This window comes from Protopterus annectens, chromosome 1.part1 (assembly GCF_019279795.1).
Source record: "Protopterus annectens isolate FY-2018-M chromosome 1.part1, PAN1.0, whole genome shotgun sequence".
Lineage (NCBI taxonomy): Eukaryota > Metazoa > Chordata > Ceratodontiformes > Protopteridae > Protopterus > Protopterus annectens.
Window position 1 is genome coordinate 226,893,783 of NC_056726.1, and position 21,310 is coordinate 226,915,092.

Genomic DNA, 21,310 nt, shown 5'->3' on the forward strand with positions numbered 1-21,310 from the left:
TTTCAGGAGCCATTTACTTAAAACACTAGAATGTCCGTAAGTGGTCACTTACGTATATCCCATTAGCCTCCACTATAGGAGGTGCAACATTTTACACACGGAAAACTGTAGCTTGGCTGGATCTTTCTTGCAGTTTTTGCTGAATGGTTTGTCTGTGTGACATCTTTACCATTCAGTTTGGGTGCAAACTGAAATATTTTGCTGGCACTGTAATATTTATGGGCATCAAGCTTGATTTTACTTTCTGTATTTCTGAAGTATAGAAAAGCAATCTACTTATATTGTACTGTTGAAGCAAAAAAAGGTTAAACCATGCAAGTCTGGAACTAGTAGGATTTGACTTTTTTGGCTTGAAATACTCATAAAGACTTAGAAAGCAAAAAGTAAAAGTTATGGCCATTCAGAAGGCATCCAGTTGAAACACCAACATATCCTTAATGGGACATTTGCATATATCCTGGGAATCTCCACTACAGAGTTTTAAGGTTATACACAGTGAAAATTCTAGCTTGGCTAAATCTTTCCTGCAGTTTCTTATAAATGCCATTTAGCTGATACTTCTAGCCTCCAGAAGTCAATACACGTAAGTACCTAGCTAAACTTGATATTTATAATTGTATTTGCTACTTTCTTCTATGTTTTTTCTTAAAATTGTGGACTCAGTTTGTTCTCACAGTTTTTGTTATATGTTGGCAATCCTCAGTGTCATACCCTTTCAGGCTGTTTTGCAGAATAATTATTACTTTTTTGTCTTAGAACATGACATTTTCAATATCACTTACCACAGTTAAGAAAACATCTGAGTTATATTTGAAACTCTTGCTAGCCTGAACTTCTTTAACAGAGAAACTTTAACTGCATGCTGTTCCCTTCTAAGTCACAGCATATATTTTAATAGCTAACAATTTGAAATACTGGAACCTGGTACAGCTAGTCAGGTAAAGCTGAAAGTGACTGGGCGAAAAAATTTACTTACTTAGCTTAACGCTTAGATTGCCATTTCTCAAAATATTCACCGAAAAAGCACTTTCGCTAAAGTGTGTTAAAAATATCTAAAAAATAACAAAAATAAAAAAAACCCCACAGAACTCACATTCACCAAAAAAACATAAACAAACACCAGTCACAGCCAAATTGACATAGCTCACAACACCAGTGTGCCACCCAACAACAGCCCCTAAGGTAAGACAATGTACCCAACACTTTAGTCATAGGTGACTCTATAGTCAGGCACACTGATGTCCCACTCACCAAGCTGAACAATGAGAAAATTACAGCCAGCTGCCTGTCGGGTGCCAGGGTCCGCCACATAACGCATGCACTCAAGTCACTCTACAACAAGTACAGATATGACTCTGTCATTGTCCATGCTGGAGTGAATGACTTGAGACGTACCTCCCTGGACTACATGAAAAGAGACATGGAAGAGCTCTTGGATTATGTAACCCAGGCAGGTATGACCCTAGCGCTGAGTAGCATCCTGCCTTCACCCAGAATGATACCACAGTATAAAGACAAAATGACTGACTTCAACAAATGGCTAAGTTTCTGGTGTCATTCAAAGGGGATCCAATATTTGTCTGCCTGGGAAGACATGATCGACAAACCACGATGCTTTGCCAGAGATGGTCTGCACCTGTCACCCCTGGGATTCAGGTTACTGGCAAAAGCTCTTGCAACCCCTATAGTGCCTTTTTTAGGCAAGGTTCAAGGGATAAAACCACCACAGTAACAGATACAAGCATGCAAAATCTGAAGGTAATGCTACTCAAAGCTAGAAGTCTAAACCTCAAAATGCTCTCTCTCAAGGCACTCTGAAAAATGGAGAACATCGATATCTCTGCAGTAACTGAGACCTAGTTCAAGGCCCCAGAGAGCACCCCTGCAATACCAGGGTACAATTCTTACCACACTTTTCAGCCACAAAACTAAGACTGAAACACTAAAGGTGGAGGAGTGCCCATATTCACCAAGGATATTCACACCTCCAGGCTAGTTGCCCAACACAATGCATCTGAAATTCTCCAGGTGCAACTAACATTAGGTAAGACTGCAATCCAAACTGTAGCTTGCTACAGATCCCCCACCATGCCCCAAGATTCTCACTACACCATTCTAAACATACTGGAAAATATTAAGATACAACCAAACACCCTAATACTGGGTGATTTCAACTACCCTGCCATTAACTGGGAAAACTACTCGGGTACCAACTTCTTTTCCCAACGGTTCTTGGAATTCATAAATTCCAATGCTCTGGATCAAATAATCCATTGTCCCACCAGGGGCTCCAATATCCTAGACCTGGTCCTTACCAACATGGGAGATATATGCTCCACACCAGTGGTCACCCCCTCATTGGTCAGGTCTGACCATTAGCAAATCACCCTTGACATCCACATCCCACCCCCACCCCCCAGTAAGGAAACCTCCTTAAAAAACTTCTCCAAAGCCAACTTCATGCTACTGAAGTTAGAAGTGATAAACTTCACGACACCCACACAGATGGGATCTGGAAGTTCGATTGCAGAATCCTACACTAAGGCACTGTATGAGCACATCTACTCGTGCATGAATCGTGCCATACCAAATAGAACCAAGATGCTCTTCTCCAAAAAAAGGAAGCCAATCTGGTGGTCCCTGGCTATAAACAAACTATACAACATAAGGAAGAAACTGTTGCAGAAAAGAGGAAAATCCCAGGATGCAAAAAACTCCCTCAGCAGCCTCAGTAAGAAGCTGAGATCCCTCATAAAATCCTCAAAAGCTAGTTATGAAAATAAAATTGCCAAAGATGCCAAAGACAACCACAAAGCATTTTATAGTTATGTCAAGAATCTAAATGGCAATGCTCAGATCTGCTCTGAGGTACAACAGAATGGCATTAAATATACTGATCCTAAGGATATTGCCAATATCCTGGCAGATCGATTTAGTACCAGCTTCACTCCCCCTCTCACCCCCTAAAGGGCCCATCTCAATACCAAAAGATTGCCAAATTCCGGTAATCACGGCCACACAGGTAGAAACCGCAGTCTCCAAAGCTAAGAATACAGCATCCATGAGACCAGATGACATCCCAGGCTGTGTACTACATGAACTACAAAATGAACTGGCACCTCACCTAAGTGTCACGTTTAATCATAGCCTCACCTCAGGCTTTGTGCCCACTAAGTGGCGCACAGCTACAGTTATCCTGCTCCACAAGGGAGGATCTGCTTTGGATCCCGGGAACTACTGTCCCATCAGTCTGACAAGCCTGATCTGCAAGGGCATGGAACGCATTATCATGGAACTTATAAACCAAGACATTGGCAACCTTCAAACACTGGACCCCACCCAGTTTGGGTTTGTGAAGGGCCGATCTTGTCTCCTGAATCTGACTGACCTCTTCAAATCAGTCTCCGGAGCTGGGGAGGAGGGTAAGGCAGTCCACACAGCCTATCTGGACCTTGCCAAGGCCTTCGACACTATCCCCCACTCTGGAATCATAGATAAACTTACTATGTTGGGCATAAATCCCTACGCCACTCGATGGGTTGCCAACTGGCTTACTGACAGAACCCAGACTGTAAAAGTAGTCTACTCCAAATCCAGCTCCAGACAAGTGACAAGTAGAGTACCTCAGGGTTTCAGTCCTAGGACCACTCTTGTTTGGCATCTACTTATCTGAAGTACAGGCCAACACTAAGGGACTCTGGCTAACAAAGTTCGCAGATGACTGCAAACTGGGAGCCATTACTGAATCCCCAAATGATGTGGATATTCTACAAAAGGGCCTTACAGAAACAGATGCCTGGTGCCAGAGCCATGGGCGCAAGCTTAATGCCAAGAAATGTATAGTTATCCCCTTTGGAAAATGTGTACCCATGAATTACCACATAGGTGGCAGGACACTAAACATCAAAAGTGTGATTAGAGACTTAGGAACACAGGTGGACAGTGGTCTCACTTTCAATAACCACATCGCCACAACAGTCAGGAAATCCTTCTATGTGGCACACCTCATCATTAAGGGCTTTTCGTCCAGGAAAAAAGAGGTCATTGTCCCACTGTACTCATCCCTCATTAGACCCATTATAGAGTATAATGCCCTGTTTGGTATGTACCTCACAAGACATCTGCAACAGCTGGAAAGGCCACAGAAATTCCTCACTAAAAGAATCACAGGCCTAAAGCAGATGCCATATGCTGACCGTCTAAAAAAACTCCAGCTATACTCTGTGGAATATCGTCTTCTCAGAGGCGATCTCTGCTTAACATACAAGGCCATGTCAAACCCTGAGCTGTTGACATGCTCCACTTAAAGAAATCCCAAATCCTCAGAGCCACACGCTCCAGGGATCTAAACCTTGTCATCACAATGAGCAAAACATGCTGGAGGGATAGGTTCCTGACCCAGAGACTCCCCATACTCTGGAATAGACTGCCCATACATGTCAAGCAGAGCACATCATTGGCTCTCTTCAAAAAGAACCATGATGATTGAATGGGAGATAAGAAATTCACCCCAGGGATCATGTCAGTCGCCCTGCTAGACAGGGGTCCAGAGAAGTAAATATTGTGGGAAGAAATATGCAGGGAATTGTTATGGCTAGGCTTGCATAGGCCCTAGGGCTGATAGCCTAGTACCAACCTATGAACCTATGAAACGGCTGTTTGCTCGGATCGCGTACTATTTAGTGAAAGCTCAGACAACAGAAACCACATCAGCCAAACACATTTTCACGAAAGTCTTTTACACCGGAAAAGCACTTTTGCTAACGTGTATTAAAAAAAATCTAAAAAATAACAAAATAAAAAATAAAAAAACACAGGACTCACCCCCCCTACTTTTATATTCTCACTCTGAGATCGCACAACAGTGGGGAAAAGGGAATATTCCCTTATCACCATGGTGCTATGATCTCAACACCAGCCATCTCTCCACATTTTCACCCTTACTTAACCACACTTCCGCTAAAGTGCTTTTTCTGTGAAAAGCACTTTCGCAAAAGTGTGCTTGGCAGTTTCACTGTTGGTGAAACAGCCGTTTGCTCAATAGTACGGATCCCATACATATATATATACATACACATATATATATATATATATATATATATATATATATATATATATACATATATATATATATATATATATATATATATATATATATATATATATATAGATATATACATACATATATATATATATATATATATATATATATAGATATATACATACATATATATATATATATATATATATATATATATATATATACATATATATATATATATATATATATATATATATATATATATATATATATATATATATATATATATATATATATATATATATATATATATATATATATATAAGTTGGGGACAATGATGGGCTTGTCCTTCCTGCAAAAAAAGTTTTAGAAGAATAGTAATATTTCACGTTTGCTCTTCTCTTGTGTTTTTAGTCATTTTTTTCTGTTTTTTGTCGGCTTTCAGCATTTTGAGCACTGGTAATTCAATAGGGAGCCATAGTAAGATGTTCATTTGCCTATTTCCTTTTTCATGGTACTCTGACCAAGGAGTATATATTTGCCTTTGCAAGGATTCACACAAGAAGCTTATTTACTATGACGGCATGAGAAAGTACACAAAAAGATGATTAACAATTTGTTGCAATCACAAAAATGTTGAAAAAACAAAAAAGTTACTAAACAATGTTTTTTTAAGTGGTTTTCAGATTTTGTTCTCTCTGTTATGACAAATGTGACAAACCTCTGCTATGCTGTTCTAAAGGCCATCATACCAGTGTTGATTTACATCTACAACATTCTTCTGTAATACTTGCTTTGATGATTTCCATGCAACTAATACTTTTTCAAACCTGAACACATTTCTAAAAAAACATTTCTACAGGGAGCACAACATTATAGGCATGTTTTCGTGAGCTTCTTGTTTTTCTTAACAAATGCAGTTTTTATTTCTTTAAAATGTAAACCATGTTTATCTACATATAGTAGAGACATTAGAATATATCAGTCCACCCAGCAACAAGTTAAGTGATTTGAAACAGAGGAGACAGATGCAGGAAGCATTAAAAACATATACTATGTATGATGCTTAAAAATTATGAGCTTTTGAATATTTATCATTAAAATAATAAAAGTCAAAAGTAAAACCAAACCTGCCCTCTATATGTAGTTTAACTGATATTTGTTCATATTTGTTCACATTTCTGGGAGGCGACATACACACAGATAAGAGATGCAAGGTTTGAGTCTTACTAAGGGAAATAGCCTAGGCTTAAAATGGTCCACAAGGGCAGTTTGTCTAGTATCTACCGATGAACCTAGGATGAGTACAATGGAATACAGATAATTACACAACAAACATTGTTTCACAGGTAAAAGCAGCACTGTCCAAACCCAAGACTACAGCTTCTATGGGACCTGACAATATCTCTGGCTGTGTTCTACATGAACTACAGAGTGAACTGGCACCGCACCTGTGTGCCCTGGTCAATCATAGCCTCACCTCAGGCTTTGTCCCTACCGTATGGCACACTGCAATAGTTATCCCTCTCCACAAAGGAGGAGTGACTACAGACCCTGGGAACTATCACCTCATTAGCCTGACAAGTCTGATATGCAAAGCTATGGAATGCATCATCATGGACCTAATAAACAAGGCTATATGGAATCTCCAAACTCTGGATCCCACATAGTTTGGTTTTGGGAAGAGTAGATCATGCCTGCTCAACTTGGTTGACTTCTTTGAGTCAGTCACCAGAATTGTGGATGACGGTGAGGTGGTTCTTACAGCCTACCTTGATCTGGCCAAGGCCTTTGATACAATTCCCCACCCAGGAATCATAGAAAAACTCACTAAGCTAGGCATCAACCCCTGTATCACTAGGTGGGTTGCAAACTGGTTCAGAGATAGAACCCACAGTGTGAAAGTAGCTGACTCCAAGTCAGACTGCTGACCAGTCATGATTGGAGTCCCACAGGGATCGGTCCTGGGTCCTCTCCTGTTTGGTATCTACTTAGCAGAAGTCCAGACCAACACGAAGGGACTCTGGGTGACAAAGTTCACAGACAATTGCAAGTTGGGATCCATTATTAACTCCCCAAGTGATATAGACATCATACAGAAAGGCCTCACTGAGACCAACAACTGCTGTCAGAACCATGGCCTTAAGCTCAGTGCCAAAAAATGTCATCATCCCCTTTGGGAAAAACCCAGTTCCCATGAACTACCACATCAATGGTAGTCCACTGAATACAGAAGGCGCTATAAGAGATCTGGGAACACGGGTTGACAGCAACCTGTCTTTTTTACACCGCACTGCCACTGTTGGCTGAAAGACCTTCTATGTGGCATATCTCATTACTAAGAGTTTTGCACCCAGGTAGAAAGAGGTCATTGTCTTTCTCTACTCTTCCCTCATTAGGCCAGTATTCAAGTACAATGCCCAATTGGCATGTACCTTACTAGACACCTGCAACAACCAGAGAGGCCGCAAAAGTACCTCACAAAGTGGAGCCTAGGACTTAAACACGTGTCCCATGTAGACAGATTCAAAAATCTCCAACTATTCTCTGTCTCATATCACCTACTTAGAGGCAATTTCTGCTTGACTTACAAAGTCATGTCTGACTCAGGTCTGTTAGAAATGCTACAGCTAAAGAAATCCCAATCCCTCTGCACCACACACTCCAGAGACCTCAGCCTCATTACCACAAGCAACAAAACATGCTGGAGGGACAGGTTCATCACCCAGAGACTGCCTATGCTATGGAGCAGACTTCCCACACATGTCAAGCAGAGCACCTCACTGGCTCTCTTCAAGAGAAATCTTGATGAGTGGATGGGAAATAGAAAATTCACCACGGGGATCACTCCAGTGGCTCTACTTGACAGAGACACTGGGAACTAAGGTCAGGTGGCACAATGCCAGGGTAATCCTATGGGCTAGGCTTGTAAAAGCTCCAGGGCCATTAGCCTAGTAACACACCTATGAACCTGTGAACCCACATTCTTGGATAATATGGAGCAGCAAGAAAGTACACAGAAGACTGAGCTAAGTCCTTCTAATTCCGACACTGACATAGAGATCTAGTATCCTAATTCTGATTTCCTGAAACTGCTTGTGCATGTGATCAGCAGTAAACTAATAAAAAAATAGCTTTTTTTCCGTGAAGAAGGTCCCTATACCATCTTACAAGGAGGTGCTGCCTTCAAACACCTGATTTATCCACACTGTGAACTAATGCCAGGTGACACGGTGCATGGGCAATTTTTGGGGGGGCTAGGCTTGTAAAGGCTCCAGGGCCATTAGCCTAGTACACACCTATGAACCTATATACAACTTTCAAGATCATACAACTGAAAGAAAGTGTATTTATAGATCAAGAGTGTATCTTTGAGTCTCTTTCACTGGAATACATAAATCAGCTATGAGTTATTACAATGAGTCACTGGTAAAGATATCCAGTTAATCAATATCATCAGTATACAATGTTGGCTAAATGCTTAACTAACTCAGATATCACTAAATTCAATAAAGCATCAAGTAAGTTATTAATACTACTATGCTGCTGTATGGCTACATACTTTGTTCCTGGTATTTAATTTTATAGTCTATGCAATTTATTAATTTAGCATAAGGGGACATTACATACATAAGCAGCTAAAAGTATTTGTTTGATGTATTTTTGCAATGATTTTTTTTCTTTTTTACAGATGGCATTACCTGGAGTACAGCTAAAGGAATAAGATAAATTTGTAGGTAGGTGGCATCTTGGACATGCTGTATAGTTGTGACCATTTAGTAAAACAGAATGTCATATTTCACAAATAAAAACCTAGAGGTTCATTGTTAGTTTATGTTCAGCTGAAATAGAAAGCAGATTTTAATCATATTTATCACTGCTGCAGTAGCCTTAGCTTGTTACGTTATACCCTGCCAAGGACTATGGAACACTTCACCTGTGCCCTCTGCTGAAAACTGATAATGCCTAGTCACACTTTCCCAGTTAAGAAACTAAAAAACAAAATAAAATTAAACTATGTAATTAAACTATGCTACTAACTTCTGTAATTAAAGTGGAGAAAATCAGGATGAAGCCAACATTGAGTATAATCTTAAGTGCAAGAAATGCTCGATTTCAATACATTCTAGCATGTAGAACTGAAACTGTAATTAACTAGTGCAATAGACAGCACAATGTAAAACAGAACTCAGTCGATATTTAATACAGTACTTATGTGTAAGGAAGACTGTGCTACTTTAGAAAAATTAATGAAAAATAACTTCACGATATGGACCCGGTTTAAAAAAATATTTCTGCAAACTCCTGCAATGTTAGTTAGATTACAATGGTTCTACTTCACTTCATCAAATTAACAGAACAGCGAAACTGAAATTATCGAGATGACAACCTTGAACATTTAAGCGAATGGGAGTGCACAAGATTGGAACTTAGAAGTCAACTAGGTATATATTTTGAATGCAGATCATGGAACAGTGAGGATTCGGAAATAATGTACCATTTTCCTTACTGTAGTGCGATCTTAGATTTGCTATATATAATTTGCAGGTATGTGTAATTCTTTTTACATTTTTGCAGGGGGCAAGCCCAAAATCCCTAACATTATATATACCTACTCCAAGAATGTACTACACTGAGGAAAATGGTAGCTATCCCAGTCCTAACTGTACTGCGCTCTGCATTCAAAATATATACCTAGCTTGATCTTATACGTTCCAAACCTGTGTACTCATTCGTTTAAATATTTAATGTTGTTGTTCCTTTGATTTTAGTTTTGATGTACTGTTAATTCGATGAAGTGAAGTAGACCCAATTAAAACAGATGTATCTAAAAAGGTGTTTATGCAGGGGTAAAGAACTGCATCACAAAACCCCGTCAGATTTTCACAGCCACCTCAGACACCAAGAAAAATGTCATTTGTTTTAATAAAAATAAAGCAGCCATTTGTACTCATTCATTCTGAAATTTAGAGTAGTAAAGAATTTGCTCATTTCTGATTTATTCAATATCTTACATTGCAATCCTCCATCCATGTATTCATTAAAGGATTTTTATAAAACTCAGCACTGTAAAGTAATGTGGATATGATGCCAGGTTCATCATCAGCTTGGCTAGTGTGTAGTTAAGATGTCGAGAAAGTGTCATAGCCAACTTGGGCAGTCTTAGTTTCATCAGTTGTCTGCTAATGCAACCCCAGTTTTAACAGTTATTTTAGTGTTTTCTAAAGTACTGAAAGCTGGATTTTGCAAACATATTTATTTATTTATTTGTTAGCTGCGGTGGTGCAGTGGTAGTGTTGTTGCCTCACAGCAAGGGGTTCTTCTGTTCGATTTTGGCTGGAGTGCAGGGAGTGCCTTTTGTGTGGAAACTGCATGTCCTCCCTGCGGTTGGATGAGCATTCGAAAGACATGCGTAAATGGGCGTGCCTTCGTGGAAGGTTGAACTTCGAGCTGGCACCTCAACGTTTGTAAAAATCTACTGCCAATCATTAGCTGACCGGAGTTCCGCTGTGGCGACCCCTAACCGGGTAAAGCCGAAAGACAACAACATTTATTTATTTATTTGTTAAATGGGTTAATAAGTAAAAAACGGCCAATAACATGAACAGTCCACAAACAGGCAGGCTATGACTTCACTTATAATAAAAATACAACAGAATTATAGTAGAATTCAAACGACACTTCAAGCTTAAAAAGAAGTTATTTTATTACAGATAGGTAAGCGCTTTCACTTAGAACTTCATCAGACCATTGACATAATAGTGGTTATAAAGTTATTTAAATAAAAATCACTATCCAATCAAATGCTACCAATTAATTCATAGCTAACATTTTAAAAAGATGCACTTCAAATATATTGCAAGCATCCAAATAAAATGAAATAGACTGCATGTAAAAAGCTGAACTCAAAGCTATAAGACATATATACATATATACATACATACATATATCATTTACTCTTTCAAATTCATAAATAAGGAACATATATACTCATAAAGTAACATATGCCTCATCTATAAACAATATACACTACATATATATATATATATATATATATATATATATATATATATATATATATATAACAAAATATGGTCTCACACAAACAACTTATCTCTGTCCTCAATAACCTATCCTTCTCTCAATCAGTCACCAACTGGTTACAGAGTTACCTGTCTGACCGCTAACAATCCGTTTAATGGCAGAATGACATATCTCCCCAACTACCTGTCTCCATAGGGTTTCCCCAACTCTTCTCTGTTTTCACCAATAATCTAGCCTCTGCCACCAAACATGGCACATTCATACAATACGCAGATGACTCACCCATCATCTGCTCAGCCCAGTCCCTACCCAAACTGCAAAAAGGTCACACAGGAAGCCTTTTCCTCTGTTGAAACCTGGTTATCCGATGCCCGGTTAATACTTTACCCAAACAAAACTCATCAACTCATCTTCCAACCCACCAAACATACTCAAAACAACTCTCACTTTAACATCACAGCAAAAGACAACACCACTATATACCCAACTGAACACACCAAATTGCTAGGAGTGGAAATAGACAATAAACTAAAATTTGACATTCACATATCCATGATCATAAAAAAGTCCACAAAAAACTAGGAGCGTTATATAGAAATAAGTAACTTCTCACCAAAGCAGCAAAGATTTCAATAACAAATTCCCACCTTATCTCTACTCTACTTTATGCCTCTCCAATATATACCAACCTAAGGCAATGCGATCTAAACAAGCTAGAGACCTGCTACAACAAAATCGCCAAATTCACCACAGGGGCATTCTACCGTAGTCACCACTGTCTCTCACTTGCTGAACTGGGCTGGCTTGAACTCTCTCACCTCCTTCAATGGTATCAACTCTCACTCGCCCACAAACTAGTAAACCATCCACTAAATGTCCCATCCCTTCAGAATCTACTCCAATCCTATCGCACCACCAGACCACTAAGATTCAGCAACAAAAATCACTTGCAGATCACTAAAGCCAATAACTCTGCTGGTGAAGCACTATTCTCTTGCACCATAGCCAAATTATGGAACTCCCTCCCACCCACAATTACCTCCATACCATCATGCACCCACTTCAAAACTTTACTAAAAGTGCACCTAAAAACATGCTGGCTATACCATTGCAACTCCCACTCTAATATCACCCATCCCATCCAACCACTACCTTTCTTTCCACTCCACTAACTACCTTGATTATAGCAAGCTCAGATGCTCACAAGCCTAGTACTTATTATACAGCAGGAACTTCTTATTGCAACATTTGTTAATGTCTGTTATGTACTTCACAGATAAAGATTCTAGTTGTCTACTGATGTACTATGTTCTTCATCTGTAAATATGTTGTAAGTAATTGCTATGTAAATTGTTAATCGCTATGTAATCCAATGTAACTACTGTCTGTTTATTTAACTGTGGAGCTTTTCTCCCCGGGCCTCCGCTGAAAATGGACCTACGTCCAGTCGGACACTTCCGGTCAACAAATGTAAATAAATAAATAAAATAAAAATACATGCTAATACACAAACTTGAGCCCTACTTCTCAAGATAAGAACAAATAAGAATTATACACCTTGGTAACCATATATTATTATTAATACGCTTGTATTTCATGATATCAAGTGAAAAATTCACAAAAAGATGCATACAAAACCTGAAAATAAAAGTTATAATAAGGTAAATATCCCAGAAATCTCACATAGATAAATATATATAAAAAAATACGTACTCATAAAGTGACTTTCACCTCATCTATAGCAATATATGTTACATATATAAATTACATAAAAGGTGCTAACAAATACGTTTACTTAGGCCCTACTTCTCAAAATAAGGACAGATAGAAACTGTGCATCTTGACAACCATATATTATTATTAATAGGCTTGTATCTCATTACAACAAGCGAAAGACACACATAAAGGTATAAATAAATTTTAGAAATAATAATAATAATATTGGGGTGACTCATGGACATCATATAGGCAGGTATATGTAAATTATATTAAGCTCTACTTCACTCTAAGCCTTCTAGATTTCAATGCAGGTTTAATCGAAGCCCTTTCATTAAGGCCTTTCCATTCGTCTGCTCTCATCCTTAATATCCATTTAACTTCCCTTCTTTCAGTGAGGTTCTTTATATCCCCCTCATGCACTGTAGGTTCAACCTTATCAATAACCATGAACTTAAATGTATGTTTTTCTCCCGATGATATAACATGTTTAGCTAAAGCATTATTCATTGACTTAATTTGAATATTATATAAGTGTTCTCTTATTCTATCTTTAAACATACGGTCTGTTTTACCTATATAGTATGAATGACAGAACAGAAGGCAAGATAAACCACGTGCATATCCTTACAGTTAGCATGAATGTAGAATCAGGATGGATAAATGTATTAGTAATATCTATATATTTACAATAGTTACAATCACCACAAGGGAATGTACCTGAATTAAATGCTTCATGTTGATTTGCAACCCTTGGGTAACATAGCATTCTCTTTAAATTGCGTTTATTCTTATATAGATATCTGGGATGATCACCTACCACACTTCTTACTCCAGGATCTGTAGTTAAAATTTGCCAATGTTTCTTTATAATGTCAGTAATAAACCTGACATCTGCAGTATAAAATAATGGCACCATTAAAATAGGAGTGGAAGTATTTGGAACAAGGTTATTCTCATCAGTACCTTTAGAAGAATAATAGGACTTCGTTCTATTCTGCCTAAGTGAATCAATGTCCATAAGGTCCCTTTCAACCTCATGCACATTATAACCCCTGGTCAACAATCTACCTTTTAGATCACCCATCTCTCTATAGAAACCCAAATTCGAGGGATTGAGTCTGGATGCTCTCATTCCCTGTCCCCTGGTTACATTCTTAAAAATGTGCTGAGGGTGCATACTGATGCGCTACAATAGAGTATTCCTATAACATGGTTTATGATACACACCCGTGTTAACATATCCACATCCCAGTCTCTCAACATATATGTCTAAGTATTCTACTTTAGTTTTGGAAAAATTCATTGTGAATTTTAAATAATCAAACCTCCCATTTAAAGTAGAAAGAAAATTCGTCAGTTCCTCTAGAGTGCCTGCCCACATCAGGAAGAGATCGTCCACAAAACGTCTATAGAAAGTGACATATCTAATGAACAAATCCATCTAGAATAGGGTCTCTTGTTCCCAAAGTGACATAAACATGTTGGTGTAGCTATTGGCACACGAGGTGCCCATAGCTATGCCATCATGCTGTAAGTATATCTGGTCATTAAAGGTGAAAGCATTATTCTCCAAAATAACTTCCAAAAACAGGCCTATCAAATCATTTTGCCTATTATTATACTCACTATTTTCACATAAATACTTCTGTACTGATTGTACTCCTATATCATTTTGAATAATGGTAAATAGTGACTGTACATTAAGGGTAACAAAATAAAAATCTGTACCCAGAGGTGACATGCCAGTGTATTTATAAGTCAACTCGGAACTGTTTGATATCTCTTAATATACAACGGTTCTTATCTATGATAGGTCTAAGTTTATTTTCCCCATGAAGTGAGAATGGTTTTGTGAACCATCATCCACCAGCAACTATAGGCCTTATGGGGGGATTTTGGCTGTCCTTGTGAATCTTAGGTAAACTTTGAATGGTTGGCAGCAGAAGATGATCAACTTTCAGAAACGTATACAGATGAATATCTAGAAGATGACTTTTAGACAGATCTTCTAACATAGATAAGACATTTCCATGCATAAAATGAATTTTATCTAAATCAATCTCTAGATAAAAACTGCCATCACTCAACATTGCCCACATTCATTGTATATAATCACTCTTATTCATAAGGACTGTCGGGCCCTCCTTATCTGCAGGTCTAAACACAATACTATCATCATTCTGTAACTGTTAATGCTTGTTGTTCCCTATAATTCAGATTATACCTAAATTGCTTACCACTCATTATTCAATGTATATTTATTATGATAAAACTTATAAAGGTCATCTTCTACCATTTTGTTGAATGCCTCTATCAATGGATGTGAACATGGCATATATAAGCTAGGTCTCATAAACCTTCTGGTATTATCAAACAATGTGTCATGAAATTCCAGCTTCAACATTACATTCCTGCTAAAAAATCTAATGTCTATGATAGTGTCAGTGAGATCACTAGAGGTAGTAGGGATGAATGTCAATCCTCTGTTCAAAAGAGTAACCTCATCATCATTACGTACGCGAGTAGATAGGCTCCATATCAATGTCTGTCCACTTGACTCCACATTTTTTTCAGAGTCGGATTAGACTGTCTCTCTACGGAGAGCTTTCGCTTGTATTTCTGCCTCCCTCGGCTCATAGACCATGCCCTGGTTTGTCCTTTCTCCAAATGTATTGGTAATGGACAATGGGTGTAAGGAGAGGCATTAGATGTAAAGGGAAGGACAGTTAAATTAGTATTTAAACTGTTATGCATTTTGGGCCGGACATCACCACTCTGTACTAAGATCAATGCTTCATTATTCAAGTTAAACTTGTATCAAGTACAGTTGCCGAATAATTTTGTGATGCACTTGACTGGAAGAACTGGTAACAACCATACTCACAGGCTCAGTGACAAGCCCTTCTCTGCATTGAACATGTGAGACAACACTGGCATTCACATTTCTGTTAGCTGTTTGCTCTGTCCTTGAGCATACAGCTTCATTATTTCTTCCAGTATTAGCAATGTCTCTTATAATTCTGTTGTAGTTTTATTATAAGTGAAGTCATAGCCTGCCTGTTCGTGGACTGTTCATGTTATTGGCTGTTTTTTACTTACTAACTAGTTTGAACACTTCCACATTAATCCTTGCTGTGCACTGTTTTTTTTTTGGTGCTTTTTACTTGCTAAATAGATTAGTCCAACTGAGCCAAAGGCCCATTTTCTGTGGAGACCCAAGGAGAAAAGCTCCAGTATATGTCAAAAATTACATAAATTCAAGACTACACCAGTATAAATTATATAAATTCAAGGCTGTGCAATTTAAAAACTGACAATTAAATGGAAATGGATATAAGATAAGATGGCAAATTATATAGAAAAGAGATATATCTGAGTAAGTAGCACAAGATTAACTACTTAAGTAAGTCTAGAGTGAAACAAGTTAAAATCCATGTTAACATTACATTGTATTGCATAGAGAGTAATTAGATAGGCAACACTGCACAGAAGTGTTGTTATTTACATGAAATCTATGTACAATGAAGCAGGTGACAGCTTCTCATCGATCACGTATAGGTTTTAAGGTAGAGAAACTAGGGGCGGTGATTAGGTATGGTGCTGGCATGGGCAGGAGCTTGAGTTTGCAAGGTAGTTTTTCAGTTCTTTTTTGAAGCTGTTAGTGGATTTGACATTTCAGATATTAGAGTGAAGTTTGTTTCAGGCTTGTGACACAGTGTTTTTGTAAAGTAGTTTGCCTATGGTTTTATTACGTTTGTATATGTCAAGAAACAGTTGATCAGAGCTGCGGAAGTAGGAGTATAAAGGAATATTAGAGAGGAAAAGGAAGGATAGGCCGAGGGTTTATTAAGTAAGGAGTGAGTGATTTGTAGCTGGGAAGGAAGTAGTAGTTGGGGGAATTCAAGCCATTGGAGTTGTCTTAGGGCAAGACATTGGTGAGATTTTATGGTTGTTTGCTGGTTGATCTAGCTATTTTGTTATATGTTTGTTTGAGTTTGGTTATTTAGGTGGATTGCTTGTGCTAGAGAAGGTCTGGAGTCAGAAGAGAGGAATTTTTATTTCTATAGAGTAGTCCCAATGTTTGACTTGTCTTTTTGATAAACGTTTGAATATGGAGGTCAAATTTTAATTGGTCATAAATTATGGTGCTGAGGAGCTTAGAGTGTGGTTCAGCTTTAATAACAGTATTGTCAACAGATGAAACAGTGAAGGTGGTCTTATGATGGGTGAAAGATTTAAGAATGAAAAGAAGGAGGTTTTTTTAAGGTTGAGGATGAGTTGGTCATCAGTTAGCCATTTTTTGATGTTGGGAAGTGAGTTTTGTGTAATGGATTGAAGGTGAGTGATGTTATCAGGCAAGGAAATAAGAGCACAATCAGCATATTGCGTAAGGGAGGAGGAGCTACAGGATGAGTGGAGGTTATTAGTAAAGATGTTGAAATGAAGAGGCCCTAGAATAGAGCCTTAGGGGACTCCTGTCTGGATAGATAATCAATGTGAACTGATGGACTGACTGTAACCTATTAGAAAGGTAGCTTGAGAACTAGAGGACAGTGGAGGTGCAGAAGCTTAGATCAGATAGTTTAGTTAGTAGCTTAGAATGAGAAACAATATTGAAAGCTTTAGAGAGGTCTAGGAAAAGACAGGACACCAGTTGGTTTTGTCTCTAGCCTTTGCGACAGTATGAGTGAAGGGCAGTGGAGGTACTGTGATTTGGCCTAAAGCCATGTTGAGTGGGGGTCAGAAGGTTCTCCTGAATAAGGTATTTTAGGAGCTAATTATGTATGCATTTTTGAGGATTTTATAGAGTGGGGATAAAATGACTATGGGTCTAAAATTAGAAGGGTCAGTGGAGTTGCGTCTTTTGCGTAGTGGCATGGTGTAGAATGATTTCCAGATGTCAAATGCAGTAGATTCTTGGAGTGATCTGTTTACAAGTATTGAGACTGGGTAGGCTTTAGAGGCAGCTGTGAGTTTAGGAAAGAGAGTAGGTGAGTTATCAGAAGAGGAAGAACATGGTTTTAGCTTGAGCAGAAGACATTTAATATAAATAGTGGGGAGTGGTTTAAGTGAAAAGGGGTTGTATAAGAAGTAGAGAAAGAGGTGGGGGAAGGACTTTTATTTTGGTCAGTGTGGGTTAGTTTGCAGATAGATTCAATGAAGTAAGAGTTAAGAAGTGTGGCAGTTTCTTGTGGAGTATTGTTAGGGTAGGGTTTAGGGGTAGTATGTCTCCCAGGATGGAGCATTTTATTAATAGTGTGCCAGAATTTTTTGGGGTTACAGTGGTTCATGGATTGGGCCTCACAGAAGATTTTTTCTTATCTTTGCTGATTTGCTTTTTGGTGAGGTTTCTAAGTTCTTTGTATTTTTGGAGTAGCAAAGTGGATTTAGTTTCTAGCCATTGTTTTCAAACCAGTGACTAAAGAATCAACCAGGAAAAAAAGAAAAAAGCAGCACAGATCAGTGATTAGGTTGCCTGTACTTAAATCTAAAGGGGGGGGGGGATAGTTATTTAACACTGGAGGTTATTTGTATTTGGGTAGGATTAACAGAAATTGAGAGAATTTACACCCGAAAAGTTAGTCATAGAGAGGAAATAAAGAAATGATGGGTATTCAATTTACATTAGAAAGAGGGGAAAACGTTAGACAATGTGGGGAAAAGCAGCAATACTGAGGCAGGGATGAGCTGAGCTGACCCATGATGGTGTGCACACCAATTTTACATTGTACCCCAAATTAAAGTAGTGCAATGTAGTAGCAAGCTAACTGGAAAGGACATACATAATTCAACTGCAGGTAGTTTGTCTCCATTAAGAGGGTCCGAGCTGAGAAAGTGCATTGCAATATTGTGTATTTGAATTACAGATGGGTAGAAAGCTAAAAATGTGTAGTAAGAAAAAAAAACAAAAAGAGAAAGAGAGAGACTTATTGCAGAGGGTACAATTCTATGTGAAAGTCACCTTAATATAACACAGTGATATTAAATAAATATCTCTAATTAACACAGTGGCAATGCAGATATTTTCACAACTGTAAGCATCAGGATTAGAATTCTTGGACCACCTATAACCATCTCTATAAAAGTATATTACAGGTGACTGTGATAAGCATAGTTATAAGGGTGCTAAACAACTCTCGGTAAATGTCTTGACCTTTTGTTACCCTTACTACGTTTGAAACACTTAACAAAAATATTGAAATTCCTGTTCTATATTTTCATTTATCTATTCAAACCAGTTCAGGTAAACACTGCAACAATTTTGAGCTACGTACACTTGGAATACTTAAAAATAGTTAGTGGTACCAGAATAAGGTCATATTATACAAGGTGCAATTATGTCTGTGTAAAATGCTACAACAGTTATATGCTTTTGTTATTCATAGTGTGTACAGAGCACATAGTTAAGCACAAATATAAAATAACTGTATTTAGATACACTTCTACACTAACTAATGTTTAAATGACTGTTGTACATAAAAAATAGAAAAGGCAACCATGAAAGGTCAGTAAATAAAGCCAGCTTCATACAGCAGCGGTTACATACATGGCGAGCACACACCAGGTCGAACGGTAAGGGCCCCTAAAGGTATAATCAAGTCCAACTCAAAAATGGCACCCAGGTGTGCTGCTACCCTTTATGACTTCCAAAGGATGTTAGATGAGGAGGGCCAAGCAAGTATCATTCACCAATTAGGGATAGATACTACTGAGTGCAACATGAGAGCCAATGAACCAGCTAAGCCAACGACTACAGACAAGGAAAATAGAAAAAAGCAGCACCAGTCACTTATTAGGTTGCCTGTGTTTAAAGCTAAATAGTGGAAAAAGTGAGATGTCGTGTTTGTTTTATAAAATGAATACCACAAAACCATTAAAAAGGAGTAATAGTTTAACTAGACCAACATTTTAGTTATGTCCTTAATACTTGCAACTTTACCAACTTTTGAAACTGGTGTTGGAAAATGCTTTGCACTGTACACAAAGTCTTGTATTTATTTCAAAATATTTTATAAGATATTAAGTGTTTAATGCTTCACATCATACACTTTTAGTCTGCATAATCTTTATTCTACAATTCTGGTGTTTATAATGGTAAAGGTTCCCTGTAGTGATTTTCAGACATACATTTTCATCAAAATACTGCAGTAGCACAAAATGATAGATAATTCTTGATTATTAAAGCATTATTCTTAAAAAAATGTCTGATCAAATTCAGCAAACAAGAAAGCCTTCAAACAAAGTCAGTTATTATTCTCATTGCAGGCATTTTAATTGAGCAGCGTCAGACAAATGCTCATCAGTATTATATTTCATAATACGTGGGTGGCTATCAGTGGAACTGATTATCTTCTCCAGCATTGGAAGTTGCAATTAACTTGTCATTGAGGGCCTAAATGCTTTAAGTGGTAACACATAATCACATTTAGACTGAGTAATGGGTGTTTGTTCAAAAGTACAAAGTCAGGTTTGCCACAGATTTTGAAAATATCACATATTCCTGCCTGTCAATGCTAAGGCCTTGCATTTGACTGATACAAGCCCTCAAGGCATCAAAGGTAAGTAATGAAAGTATTAGAGGACAGAGGTAACGGAATGCCTTTTTTCTGGACCGGCATAGATTTGGCAATACAGCCATCTTAAATGTATTGACTGTGAGATTTTCTCCCAGCTTTAAACATGTAAGCAGTGAGGAAAGCAATAATCTCTGTGCGCCAAGTAAATTGGAAAGGACACTGGCTTTTTGTGATTAAAAACAGTCAATTCCCTTCTTAAGGAGGTAAAAACTGATATTCTACCAGAATGATTAATCAACAATAATTTTTTATTTACTTTTGCTTTACTTAATAGTACACACTTCACTGTTTTCTCACTTTAATTTGAGTAGTTTGATTCTAACTGGACAGGATTAGTCCTAAGGCCTATATGTGCTGAATCTATCACTAAAATAAGAAATAAAGTATATGACTGCAAGTACAAATGAGGACAAAGACCTTTACAAAATTAGGCTACTTTTAAAGTTACAAATTGTAGATAAGCATCATAATTATTCATTATGGAACAGGAAGTATTTTATTGTAGCGTTCCACTTTAATAAAGAAACAGTACTCCAAAAGACCTTTGATGACCTTTATTGATTCAACATAAGAAAAACAATTCATCATAACTTTAATAATCATAACTTCCTATCTTTGCACAACCATAAAATGATCATCCATAAGGGCAGCATAACACCACTCACCCTTGCTAAATAAACAGGGTCCTCCACCCGTTCACTTATTCTTACCTTAGGCAGCATTCAACTGCTCACCTTCATCCCACAAAACCTCATTTCCATCCAAACCACCAGGTGCAAGCAGGGTCCAACCACTCACTTCCACCACTCCAGGTTTCCTTCTTCCAAAATGTACCAAAGGGGGAACAGAAGAGGGACAAGCCTGTCCATCTTCTCCACCCACCAACCTAACTAAGGCTGTACCCCCCTCACTAACTCCAATCTTTAA